General features: G+C 36.0%; 1 long non-coding RNA gene across 4 annotated transcripts in view; it reads left to right on the top strand.

Annotated features, from left to right (window-relative positions):
* The first annotated feature begins 1,461 nt into the window (after positions 1–1,461).
* Positions 1,462–13,513, top strand: part of LOC143676341 (uncharacterized) — a 136,844-nt gene continuing 124,792 nt past the window's right edge. For all 4 annotated transcript variants that reach the window (XR_013172020.1, XR_013172018.1, XR_013172017.1 and 1 more), the window contains exons 1-3: positions 1,462–1,725; positions 2,990–3,355; positions 6,493–6,578. This is a non-coding gene — a long non-coding RNA (uncharacterized LOC143676341). The remainder of the gene's footprint in view (positions 1,726–2,989; positions 3,356–6,492; positions 6,579–13,513) is intronic.

The raw sequence follows: 13,513 nt of genomic DNA, 5'->3' as shown, positions 1-13,513 counted from the left end.
GTAGGACTGTGCAAACTCTATAGAGAAATCTAAATTGTATTGAGAGGGATTGTATCTTCTCTACTAGAAGGTGCTGTAGGTTACTGTAAAACAGGCCAAGGTTGATTTGACCTTCAATTAAATAACCATTTATTTAGGAAAAAAAGTGGCTGTGAGAGTCACCCTCTCACAAATTAATAGAATGAAAGTAGTGAGAATAAGCTGTGGCGTACCCTGGAATATCTAATGGTACACTGACTTATCTCTTATTGGGACATAGATCTAATATTTGCAGTGTGATTATTTACTTAAAGGTTTGTGTAATTAAATGTTCAATAACTCAGAAATGAGTCTTCAAAATTTCTCTCTGAAAGCAGATCATGAAACTATGACATTTTGGGCCCAATTAATTGTGAGAACATATTAAAATACTTGTTAAAATTATATAATGTAAATTGCATAGTTAATCATTAGAATAGCTATTTTTCTTAAGATAAAGGGGAAACATACTTTTCTAACTCTCTTTCAAGGTCACTATTGAAAACATGGGCTTGCTATGTGTAATTACAATATCATGAATACTTAAATTTCTCTCATGCTGAGAAAGCCATGATAAGATTACAGCTACCACACTGATTTTGCTACATGACCTTTCAACTGGAAAACTCGAACCATCTTGCCATAGAATGATGTTACTTTCCACTCTACCTGACAAAAAGAAAAATCAGAGAAATACCTGAGATCTGAAAATTTGCTGTTTGCACAAAAACAATCACAAGAATATGTGAAGCTTATTTCATTCATGATCCCGTTGTCAAAAGCTATCGTTTCAGGTCTGGATTCAATGTGCTCTCCCTGCTTTGTATTTTTCTAGATTATGTCTCTTTAAGTGTCCCCAAAGGGAGGTACAATCTAAAAAAGAAACGCGGACATATTAGTGAGCAAGTGTTATGTGTAGCAATGGATGTAGTAATTCCAGTGAAATTCAATTTCCTTCGGTTCAGAACACTGCATAGGTTCAGTTCTGTAGGATTATGTAGAATGAAACTTTGTAACTATGTGTATCATGCCACTACATTCTAATCTATGACCACTTTGTCCCACATAAATGCACATTGCCAAATTATGTGCCCTTTAAAATATGAGAAAATGGAGCTAAAAGTTTATATTGAGCATCTTGGTATATACCATCTTATTATTTAATTGTCTGTACCACCATACATTTAGGACCTTATTATATACTGTCTTTTAAATTAGCCTCATGATATGCCCCACCACTGCAACTAGATTTAGAAATGATTGGTACAAAATGGAAGTTTAATGTCCCTTGTGAGCCGTCCTTCCTACCTAACATCTCACCTGGCACCCTCCTTAGCCTGCTGCTTTTCTTGCTGTACAGTCCTTCCAAGGGCAAGGGTAAAAATGAAATTACTTAACAATGGAATGGAATGGCAAGGGAACCAACCAATTGGAACAGGTTGCGCTATGGCGCCGCATCACAGTTCTGGACAACTTGTGCTGGACCAGGTGTAAACTCCTTAATTGACGCTTTGCAGGGGGCATCCCAAGATCTCTACAATGAAACCAGGACAGCTAGGGCAGAAGGGCACACTGAGGAGCTCAGAACATTACACTCACCACCCCATACAGAAGTAATGCAGTATTTTAACATTCAATGTGATCATGGCAGTGGACTTTGAGATGATTTGTGGCAATATCCATGGCTTCAATGACTACATCCCTCAGGTGAACATCCTTCTAGTCTTTAACTCACATCCAGGAGAAGACCTCTATTCCCAATAATCTGATAGAGTAAATTAGATACAGTAAATTTGAAATTCAATGAGTTCTCTTTCTTTAGAGACACGATCTTGTGATTGAATTCTCTTTTCCCAGTAAGAACTTGCCACTGTTCTGTCTCCCAGGCTAGAAACTTGAGACTATCTTTGACTTTACCCTCTCCCTCATTCTCGACATACTGACCACCATCTTATCTTGTCAATTCTGCATTAGAAATAGCTCTGCCATTTATCCTTTTCTTCAGGATATCCCTTCATTTCTACCTCCACAGCTAGTTCAGGTCCTGAATACCTCTTGCTTACGTTATTGTAATAATCCCAATTTCCTTTCCTACTTCTCGTTCACCATAAAGCATGGATATGACAAAAATTCCTTCCCTGCCCACAAATTGGAAGATTCTGCATTGAACAAAAACTCACCTCAAATTTACCAAAGGCCAATTTTAACTTTCCAGCTTCATTTTGTGCCCACATCCACAGACATCCTTTAAACATCCTTACCATCATTTTGATCCATCCCTATTCCCTGAACTAAATATTTTCCACCTCTATAACTTTGCTCATACAATTCCTTCACCCTAGAAAGTCCCTCTTTTATCCATCTCCTTGTACTTCTTGTCAACGTTCATCTCCCCAAGAAGCCTTTCCCATTTCTTTCAGATAGAATCAATCACTTTCTAGTAAGTGCCCCATATGGTACTTTGTACTATGTATTTGGCATCTGTCATATTGTGCCTTGTTTCATTATTATTTCAGTTCATGGCTATCATCCCCATGATTGCAAGCTTCTTGTTGTCTGGAATGATACCTAATGCTCAATAATATCTGACATACTCCCAAAGCGTACATGCTTACTAAATATGTGTAAGAGTTGACTTGCAGACCCTTCAATGAGACATGATGTTGCACAGGTTAGTATTTCCTGGTTGGGGCACTATTCAGCCTCGCATCTGGTTTTTCTTCCTCCACAAAATCAGGGAGTAAGCTACGAGTTAGACCCAAACTTCCTAGGCAACTGAGAAGAAATATGATTCAAGTATTGCCAAATACCTTAGGCCAGAACATGCATTTTATAGTAATACTTTGAGTGAATTAACATTTACAGGTAAAATATCTACCCTGATGAAACTTTGTAGACTATGTGCTTAGACAAAAGATTAAATATAAAACCTAAAAATATTACTTCTTGCAATTCTGCCTTGTCTGTACAGATCCCATTTTACAGTCCTTTCTGCCTACATCCACCTTATAAGCTGAACTGAAATCCTGCATAACGGAGGTCTGTACTCAGTATGGAAGCTTTGCCAGCGAAATCGAGTTGTATCTTTAGAGTACAGCTGAAATTCAAGAAGCACTTTAAATTCGATTCAGAATACATTTATCAAGCAGATTCACCGTGCTCTGCTAGCACTGTGGGGGATAAAAAAAGATGAACAATACGAGGTGCCTGCCATGAAGAATCCTACGATCTCCTGGATGAGAACAATTCAAGGCCAAAATACATGAGAAATCCTTTCTGAAAAGTACTCTGAAATCCTTCATTTGAATAGAAGTTGACATGCAAAGACTTGCAGGGGGTAAATTGAGTTTTTCCTATTTGTCAGGGAAATTAGTGTCAGATTCAAACCTTTCTTGAGTGCTTACTGCATGCCTAATGGTGTTCTCGGTGCTGAGGGCAAAGCTGAGCCAGACGCAGTGACTGCCCGCGAGGGCCCCGCCACGTTTCCAGTCACTTTCAAACCTAAATTTACCACTTTTGTATTTGCTGTGGCCTGTAGCATAGTGAAAATGACTTATTGAGTGACTCCCATAAACCTGAGCCCCCCTCTTGGAGACTCCCCAGTGTTCGGTTTGTCAGTCCTGCAGCACAAGCTCTTCATCAGTGCAGAATCCAGAATCCTATGGCTTATCCATTAAGGTAATTTTACACAATTCCTCATCCCTTCCTATTTATTTGATATAAGTGAAACTTACACTTGTGCTCCTTAAATTATTTTTACCATCATAATGCATCTTTAAAATACTCATCTTTAAAAACAAAACCCCCCTCCTCAAGGAATATTTTAATTCTATTTTATTTTTTTGGCAACTGATGTCAACAGTTAGTGAAAATAACAAACTATCATAATACCATACATCATCACCATGTTTGGCTTATTTAAGAATCAATGGGCCTTGATTAACAATTTCCTTCAGAATTTCCAATCCAGATGACTCATGCATATTTGAAGCACATGGTAAATATTTTACTGTAAAATAAAGAGTTATATCAAATTGCATTTCTTTAATTAAATTCCTTGCTTTATGTTTTATTCAGATGTGTATACAATGCAATTTGTACAGAATGATAAGTAAAATCTAACAGTTAATTTGGGGGGCTGTGGCTGTAAAAGTATGTTATCTTTTATATATATCACAGCATTACTTATTATCAGCTTCACACACAGCACTTTGCCTTTGATTTACACAAACAACTGTAAATGTTTTATATATTTGTGAGGAAGTGAATGATATTAGACCATCAATCCAAGGGGACTGCAAATAAGGGAGAAAAAAAAAAAGGCTATTACATTTCAGAAGCTGTTAAATCCGTTGTGCCCCCTGGCTGATTTTGTCAGCTATATTTGCTGTTGGTAAAACCGCTGATGCCTGGAATACTGGAGCGGCCCTGAGAGTGTTGGAGAGTAAATAGCAGCAGAGTTGTAAACTACACCACACATCTCACACTTACTGCATAAGCCCGGCTTACACTTCCCTCTGAATAAATCCAGCAGCTTAAAAAAAAAAGCAAGAGAGAAATAAAGAAAAGGGGAGGGGAAGGAAAACAAGGCAAAAACTCGGCCCAGGCCTTCTGTCACTGCCTCTAGCTTTAGCCCCTCAGCAGCCTGCCAACAGGACACTGCTCTGCCAGTTGTAAATTTTAATTGGCCATCTGGGGAAAGCACAAACCACTGGCTAGAGATTAATCAGCAAATTAACCCAGGCATAATACACATTTCCCAGAGGACTCGAAGCGGCTCTAGGCTGGGGCAGAGCAACCTGGGATGCTGGAGAACTTGTGTCGAATGCTGTTATTGCCTACTGCCATGCAGTAGGACATCTTCTTAGAGTCCTGAAATTCCCTTCTGGGTGACCTTGTTAGTGCCCCTGATTTGTATGGCAGTCGCAAAGAGCTTTTTTTTTTTTTCCTTTTGTAAAATGCTAAACACAGATGGCACAGGTACTGTGATTGCTGGGGAAAGTGTTGATGAATCAGTGAAAGTGACAACTTTTCTCTAGTGGGCTATTCACTTGGTTTGCTAAAGTACCTATAGAAAAAAACAATAGTGTACCTGGATTTTTACCAGCTTCGTGACTCACCGGAGAATCAAGTTTATTTAGCCAGTTCTTTGTGTGACACCGAATGCCTTTCCACAGTTTGAGAATTAAGAGCAGATTTGTAAACGACAAAGCCAATTTCTTCAAGTCTAAGTTACGAAAATTAAAATAAGCCAAATGTGCGTTTCTATGTGAAAGCGTGTCCTCAACTCTTTTAACAAAAGAGCCCTCTAATAACTCAAGGCCTTGCTCTGCACTGAGGAATAGGGGATAAACATGAAAAGAAGGGCATATTCAGGTGATAAATGCTTAAAAGATAAAGTGAGGAAGTGGTGGGAAATTGGAGTACATTTTATATAAGATGAAGAGAGAAGACTGTGGAAGAAGTAGGGTTTAGACAGCTTTTTGAACAGTGGAAATGGGAGGGCTTTGTGCGTTATTATAAACAAGGGTCTTGAAAATACAGAACATCAAGAAGATTCAGAGGTGGTATTATTAGGACTAAATAAAGGTCACTTCGAATAAACTTGCTTGAAGGGGCCTAAGGCAAGTTAGAGGGTGACGCATAGTGAGGGCAGACCAGTAAAGAGCAGAGGTTTTATCTGTCTTGTTGATAGTTACATCTCCAGAATTTAGTGCTATGCATGGCAAATAGTAGGTCCTCAACATTTTTAATGAAAGAAGGCATCTTCACCTCAGTAATAATTAGAAGCCACTGTTCTAATGGGCATTCTTACTACTGTTTGTGCTGTCATTAGCCATTGCTGAATGAAAAGACCATATGATGAGGTCCCTACTTTTACACCATAGTTAAGGCCTGCCTGCTCATAGCCTGCTAAGAGACTTATCATATCACCTGGCAGAAAGACTGACCAAAATATGGATGAGCTGATCCAATCAGATCCTTTTCCTGGGAGTTTGGAAATAGGACATTGAGAACTTAGCAGTAAGGCCTGTAGTATAAAGGCTGCAGTATAGAAAAGGGGAGAGGGAAAGGTGCAGTGTTTTGAGTGCAAACTGGAAGACAACGCACTGAAAGAGAAAAAGGAAGCAGACTTGTTGGGAGCAGCAGCCAAGAGCAAGGCAGGCAGCCCCTAGAGACAGAGAAAGTAGCCTCTCTATCTTAGTGCCATCATATCTGACACCTGGCTCTACTTTGACTTGATGAGATTTGAATGAGCTTAGCTGGATTTCTGTTCATTGCAACCAAAGAGATTTGGACCAGAAGAACAATCACAACTGGTAATAAATAGAGCCTTCATAAGCCAATGGCCTGAGAAAACAAATAAAATTAGTAAGCTTTCCTCACCTGCTCCAAGAGTGCACAGAATTTAGGAACTCTGAAGCATGCTGGTCATTTTCAGAAATACAAGTAATGGAGGATTATTTTTTACAGGCTCTGCTCTGACCCACCACTGAATCACACAGACCCATTTCACCTGCCTCTGGCAAAATAGATAGACTCTCTTCTTTCACAACCAGGTATGGATTTCTTTCTGTTTTATTACATTATTGCAAGCAATGCTGCCTGCCAAACCACATGCCCTTAAACTGAAATGGCTTCTGGCCGAGCACTGGATTATCGGTGACAGTAAATCAGCCAATATACATGGCCTAGAGACCCCAGCACTTAAATAGACGTCTTTGGCTTTGGGTGGAGAACCCTTCCTCAGATACTCACCTCAGTTCCTTAAAAGGCCTTCTGAAAAGCCTTTATTTAAATAGTATTTTAAATCACCCAGTCGTTTATTGTGAGTTTTAATTTGAAATAGAAAGGCATGAAAAGAGAGTAAGCAACAATTCTGGATTTAACACTGAATGCAGTAGTTAATTAAATAATATTAGAGTCTTTTAGCATTAGGAATATTAAAAAAAAAAACTGAAGTGTTGAAATGCACAGCCTCTGGTTTTACTTGAATTCTCGGGCTATGTATATTGCACATAAGAAAAACAATACTTAACACAACAGTTATCAGAGAATGTAGTCAGTATTTTCAGTGTGCCCTCGTAGATAAGTTTCTTTGTCTCCTCTGGGACAAATATGATCCAAAGGTTAGAACAGGCTCAAGTAAATTCAGTTTAGTTTGTGTGGTCTCTTCTGAAGTATTCCAAAGCCATCCTATCTAGCTTCGACTTCCTTCACTTACTTCAAGATCTCCATTGTATATATGAAAAATTGGAGGAAAATATATTTATTCATTTGCAAAGGCATTAAAGATCCTTGACAAGAAGTCACACGTAAAAAGTACAAAATAGTATAGTGATGATAATCTCTGTAGATCCTTGTCCTGTTCCATGTGGTTTTCCATTTTTATACTAGTACTATATATTTTAATGAAATAAAGAAATGAGAAATACTGTAAATACTTTGAGTTTATGTATTCATAGCTTTCCAAATACTTCAAAAATAACTTGCCACTTTATATTAATTTTATCTTTATAACTAAAAATAAAACAGTTCTCCTGGGATGATTTCACATAATGTTTCTAGGATGTGGAAATGAAGTCAAGAAATCTGAGACACATAGTAATCAAGCAAGTAATGGAAGTGTATTTCACAACAGTGCCTTTTACACAGTAAAAATGTGAGGTATATTTGTGTATTTGATTGGCCTAAGAGTAGTCTACAAGGTCCTTCATAACTGGCTTCATCTCCCTTCTTCCTCATTTCCCACAACTTCCTATATGTCCCATGCCTGAGTCACGGTGAACTTTTCCATCTCCGCAACACATCATTGCTTTCTATGGCCATGTATCTTGCATACACCCTGCTCCCTCTTTAGCAAGGCCCTAATCCCTTTCATCCCTACTTTACCTGGAAAGCTCCCATTCATCCAAGCAACAGTTGCTTTGCTCCCCTAGGTTCCGCCAGCACCTCGTCCATACTGTTGTTTTAACTTTTGCCAAGTCTGTTTACATATGTCTCCCCAACTAGAATTTGAGCCCCTGAGAACTAAATCCAGTACCCAGACTAAGATCCCCTACAAAGTAATCAATCCATGAAATGTTTGGTGAATGAGGGCACTAATGCCTATTTGCAGCAGTGGTAGATAGAGACATGACCAAAGAGACATCATTCTCTGAATGGAATTCAGGACCAATCTTGCTTACTTTGGTGGCAGAGGAAGTCTCAGGTGTGTCAAGTATAATAAACGATGGACTTGGTTTTCATAGCTTGAATTTTTATCAACTTTATTGAGAAATAATGTAAACACAACTAAATATACCGATTTTAAGTGTACAATTCAATGAGCTTTGTCAAATGTATACTTTCCACAGCTCAAATAACTCATGTTCTTATCACAATATAAAACATTTACATCAACCCAGAGAGTGTCAGACCTCTTTGTAGTCAATGCACCACATCCAACTACCCCAGGGGACCACTAGTCGATTTCTGCAAATATAGATTAGCTTTGTCTGTTCTAGAACATTATATAAATAGAATTGTAAGTATACATTTTTTGTGTCTGGATTTATTACTCATGTATTTTTTAAATCTTTTCATGTATCATTACACTTATCAGTATATTATTCACTTTCATTAGTGAATAATATTCCATGATATGAATATATAATATATTTATCCATTCACAGTTGATGGTGATTTGGGGTTTTTCCCTGGTTTTGGCCATTATGAATGAAATAGCCATAAAACCCCTATGGATATTTGTGTAGAAGACTTTTGCACTTATATATTTTCATTTCTTCTGGGTTAATATCTAGGAGTGAAATTGTTAAGTCACGTGGTAAGTGAATGCTTAATTTTATAAGAAACTGCCGAAGTGTTTTTATTTTAAGCATTTGTACCATTTTATATTCCCACCAGCAGTGTTTGAGAACTCCAGTTGCTCCTTAGCCTGGCCACCACTGGCTATTGTCAAACTTTTCAATTTCAGCCATTCTGTTAAATATGGAATGAGATCTCATTGTGGCTTTAATCTGAATTTCTCTGATGACTAATGATGTTAAGCATTGTTTCATTTTGCTTATTGGCTATTTGAATATCTTCTTAAATGAAATATGCATTCCAATCCTTTATCCATTTTAGGAAAGGGGAAGAGATATTAAAAAGTCATGTATGTTCTTTGCTATATTCTGAATATAAAATTGTTTTAAGATATATGTCTTACAAAATTTTCTTCCAGTCTTGCCTTTTCGTCTTCTTGATGGTATCTTAACTTCTTGATGGTATCTTAAGATCAAAAGGTCTTAACTCAATTGAGTCCAATTTTCAATAGATTTTTTTTTATGGTTTAAGATTTTTGTACTCTTTTGAAGAAATTTTTGCCTACCTGAAGATCATGATGATTATGTTCTATATTTTCTTCCAGAAGCATCATAGTTTTAGATTTTAGGTTTAGATCTATGATTCTTTGTAAATTATTATTTTGGTTTGGTCTGAGGTAGAAGCCAAACTTTATTTTTTCCATACAGTTGTTCCCATACCATTTGTTGAAAGCGCTAAATTGAGTTATACTGGCTCTTCAGTTAAAAATGAATTGGCCATATATTTATGGATGAATTTTTAGACTCTATTCTTTCCTATCTTTATATCTCTCTTTAAATCAGTAACACATTGGCATGATTGCCACTATTTTGGTAAATTGCTCTACTGTTTTTCTGTTTTATATTACATTGATCTTGGACATTGTCTTGCAGTTAGGTAGTATAAGTAGTCCTCAAATTTTTTCAATATTATTCTAGGTTGTGCACTTCCAAATAAAATTTACAAAGAGCTTCTTAAAATCTATTAAAAAAAAACTTGCTGAAATTATGACTGAGATTTTGTTAAATTTATAGACCATTAAGGGAAATATGGGCATCTTAACAATACTGAGTCTTTCAATCTGTAAACATAAAAAGTATCTTTATTAACTTTGTTTTTTTCAGCTTGTTTTCTAGTCTAGTTAATAATGTAGAGATTTTGCACATTTTTAGCTAAATTTATACCTGAGCATTTTATGTCTTTGACATTATTTCAAATACCTTTGGTTTTTAATTTTCAAATGTTTGTTATAAGTGCATAGAGATACAATTGATTTTTGTCTATTGACCATTGTGCCAGTTTGAAAGGATATATGTGCCCTACAAAAGCCATGTTTTAATCCTAATCCCATTTTATAAATCCAGCCATTTCTTCTAATCCCTATTTAGTATTGTATTTTGAATCTGTAATTAGATCATCTCCTGGAGATGTGACTCGATGAAGAGTGGTTTTAAACTGGATTAGGTGGAGATGTGTTTCCACCCATTCGGGTGGGTCTTGATTAGTTTACTGGAATCCTATAAAAGAGGAAACATTTTGGAGAAAGCTGGAGATTCGGAGAGAGCACACAACACCACAGCATCATGAAGCAGAGTCCACCAGTCAGAGACCTTTGGAGATGAAGGAAAACGCCTCCCAGGCAGCTTCAAGAAACAGGAAGCCAGGAGAGAAAGCTAACAGATGACGCTGTGTTCGCCATGTGCCCTTCCAGCTGAGAGAGAAGCCCTGACTATGTTCACCATGTGCCTTCTCACTTGAGAGAGAAACCCTTCACTTCATCGGTCTTCTTGATCCCCAAGTTATCTTTCTCTGGATGCCTTTCATTGGACATTTCTATAGACTTTATTTAATTGGGGCATTTTCTCGGCCTTAGAACTGTGAACTAGCAACTTATTAAATTCCCCTTTAAAAAGCCATTCCATTCCTGGTATGCTGCATTCACTCAGCTAGCAAACTAGAACAACCATATATCCTGTGATCTTGATAAATTCATTGATTAATTCAAGTATTCTTCTAGATTATTTAGGATCATTTCATCTGCAAATAGAGACTTGAGTTCTTTCCTTTACAAGATTTATACCTTCATTTTTTTTTCTTATTGCTCTGGACCTCAGGTAAATATTGAATAGAAAGGATAAATGCTGATATACTTATCTTGTTACTGATCTTAGGGGAAAAGCATTCAGCATTTCAATATTAATTATGATGTTATTTGTAGTTTGCTTCATAGATGACCTTTACTAGGTTGAGAAACTTGCTTTTTATTTCCAGTTTCCCTAGAGATATTTTTAACATGATGCTCTCAATGAGTATCATTGAAATACTAATCTCAACTGAGATATAATCATGATTATACTGTTTTTGTCATTTGATTGATTATGAACTATTAATCCAATTTTGAATTTCTGGGATAAAGCTCACTTGCTCATGGTGTATTTTTTCCATTGATATTTTAGGGTATTGAATTTACTGAATTGGTGGATTGGATTTATTTTGTTGAGGATTATTGTGTCTATATCAGTGAGAGGTATTCATCATTAATCATCTTTTCTTATATCAAGTTTTGGTATCGGGATAACACTGGCTTCATAAAATGTGTAAGGAAGAATTCACTTTTTAACAATTTCCTAGAGAATTTAGGAAATTTCTTCTAATCGGTTTATAATTTTAGCTCTTACATTTAAATTTTTGAAAAATTTTCAATTAAGTTTTGAATATGATATGAAATAGGGATCCATCTTCTTCTTTTGTATATGAGTACACAGTTGCCCCAGCACCATTGGCTAAAAGACTGTTTGTTACCTATTAAATTGTTTTAACTCTTATCCAAAATAAATTGAGCAGAAATGTATGATTTTACTTCTGGACTCTCAGATCATTCTATTGATCTACATATCTTATTTATGCCAGTACTATATGCTCTTGCTTGTTATAGCTTCCTGGTAAATTTTGAAATTGGGAAGTGTGAGTTCTCTAAGTTTGTTTTTCTTTCTCAAAATTGTTTTATCTTATCTGGGTTACCTACATTTCCATGTGAATTTTAGGATTCCCTTGTCAGTTTTTGCAAAGAAATCAGGTGGGATTTAGATATGGGCTGTATTGACTCTGGAGATCAGTTAGGGGGAAATTGCCTTCTAAGTCTTCCAGTCCATGAACAGAGGATGTCTTGGTATTTATTTAGGTCTTAAACTTATTTCAATGATGTTTTGTAGTTTTCAGTGTACAAATCTTACTTATTTGATGAATTTATTACTAAATGAGTTTATGTTATTGTTAGTGGAATTGTTTTCCTAAGTTTATTTTTAGACTGTTCGTTGCCAATGTAAAGAAATACACTTGATTTTGGCATATTGATTTATTATTATGTAACGTTTTTGTGTATTCCATAGGATTTTCTGTTTTCAAGATCAAGTCATCTCAAATAGGGTAATTTCATTTCTTCCTTTCCAAACTGGATGCATTCTATATCTTTTCCTTGACTAATTGCCCTGGCTAGAAACATCAGTACAACATTGAATAGAGCGGTAACAATGAACATCTTTCTCTTGGTTCTTATGTTAGAAGGAAAGCTTTTAGCATTTCACCTTTAAGTATAATGTTACCTGTGGATTTGTCATAGATGCCTTTTTTTTCTTATTCTTAGAATGAAGGAAATTTATTCTTAAAAAAAGTATATGAAGGAAAAATGGAAAAGCAGATAAACTCGGTTGGTGGGTACATGTTAGATTGTTATGTTATTTTTGACACTTTTTATAATTATAAAAGGATATATGAATCTGAATCTTTCCGTTTGGTCTTCAGATAACAGTGAAATATTGGTGGCAGCAAATGAATAAAAAGAAGGGAAAAAAGAATAAACAATGTAGCAGCACAGAAGCAAAATTAAACCTCAGAGTGATTTATAGTATACTTAGGTTTATTCCCCTTTTAATTTCTAACAGAATGTAGTGATAATTTTCAGCTGGTGTTTGCTTTTTTGTTTTTCTTCCTAATCTCTTAAAAAATTCTCACTTTAATTGACTACTAAAATGAACACTTTAATTGTTGATTGATTTTATTCTCTGTAATAGAAAAACCAGTTGCTTTTATTTGCATTGTCATCCTTATTTTTTTAGGCATCTGGCACATTTTGGTCCTCTTTTTTTTTTTTGTTATTTTGAGTTGTTCTTTTATCATTATCTGCAGGAAGCAGCATTAGCATGCTGCAGATAAGAGGACAGATCCAGATGTACATATCAAAGGGTGAACAGCTACTTATTAAGGAAAACTTTTCTTTTTAAGCCAAGCTTCTCTTCAAAGGAATAACAAACCCTATGGCATTAGCAACAAACTGGTAATTCAATGCCTTGAAACCTCCATATCATAGATGCCTTTTATCAAGTTGAAGTAGTTTCTTTTATTCCTAGTTTTTTTTTTAGTGTTTTATCAAGAAAGGGTGTCGGATTGTCCCAAATTCTTTTTCTGCATTCATTTGGAAGATAATGTTTTTGTCCTTTATTCTATTAATATGGTATACTACACTGATGGATTTTTGCATGTTAAGCCAACCTTGCATTCTTAGACTAAATCCCACATAGTCATCCTGTATAATCCATTTTATTGGTTGCTTGCTTAATTTGCTTGTATGTTGTTGAGGATTTTGCATCTA

Source organism: Tamandua tetradactyla, chromosome 3, assembly GCF_023851605.1.
Source record: "Tamandua tetradactyla isolate mTamTet1 chromosome 3, mTamTet1.pri, whole genome shotgun sequence".
NCBI lineage: Eukaryota > Metazoa > Chordata > Mammalia > Pilosa > Myrmecophagidae > Tamandua > Tamandua tetradactyla.
This window is presented reverse-complemented; position numbering and strand designations above follow the sequence as displayed.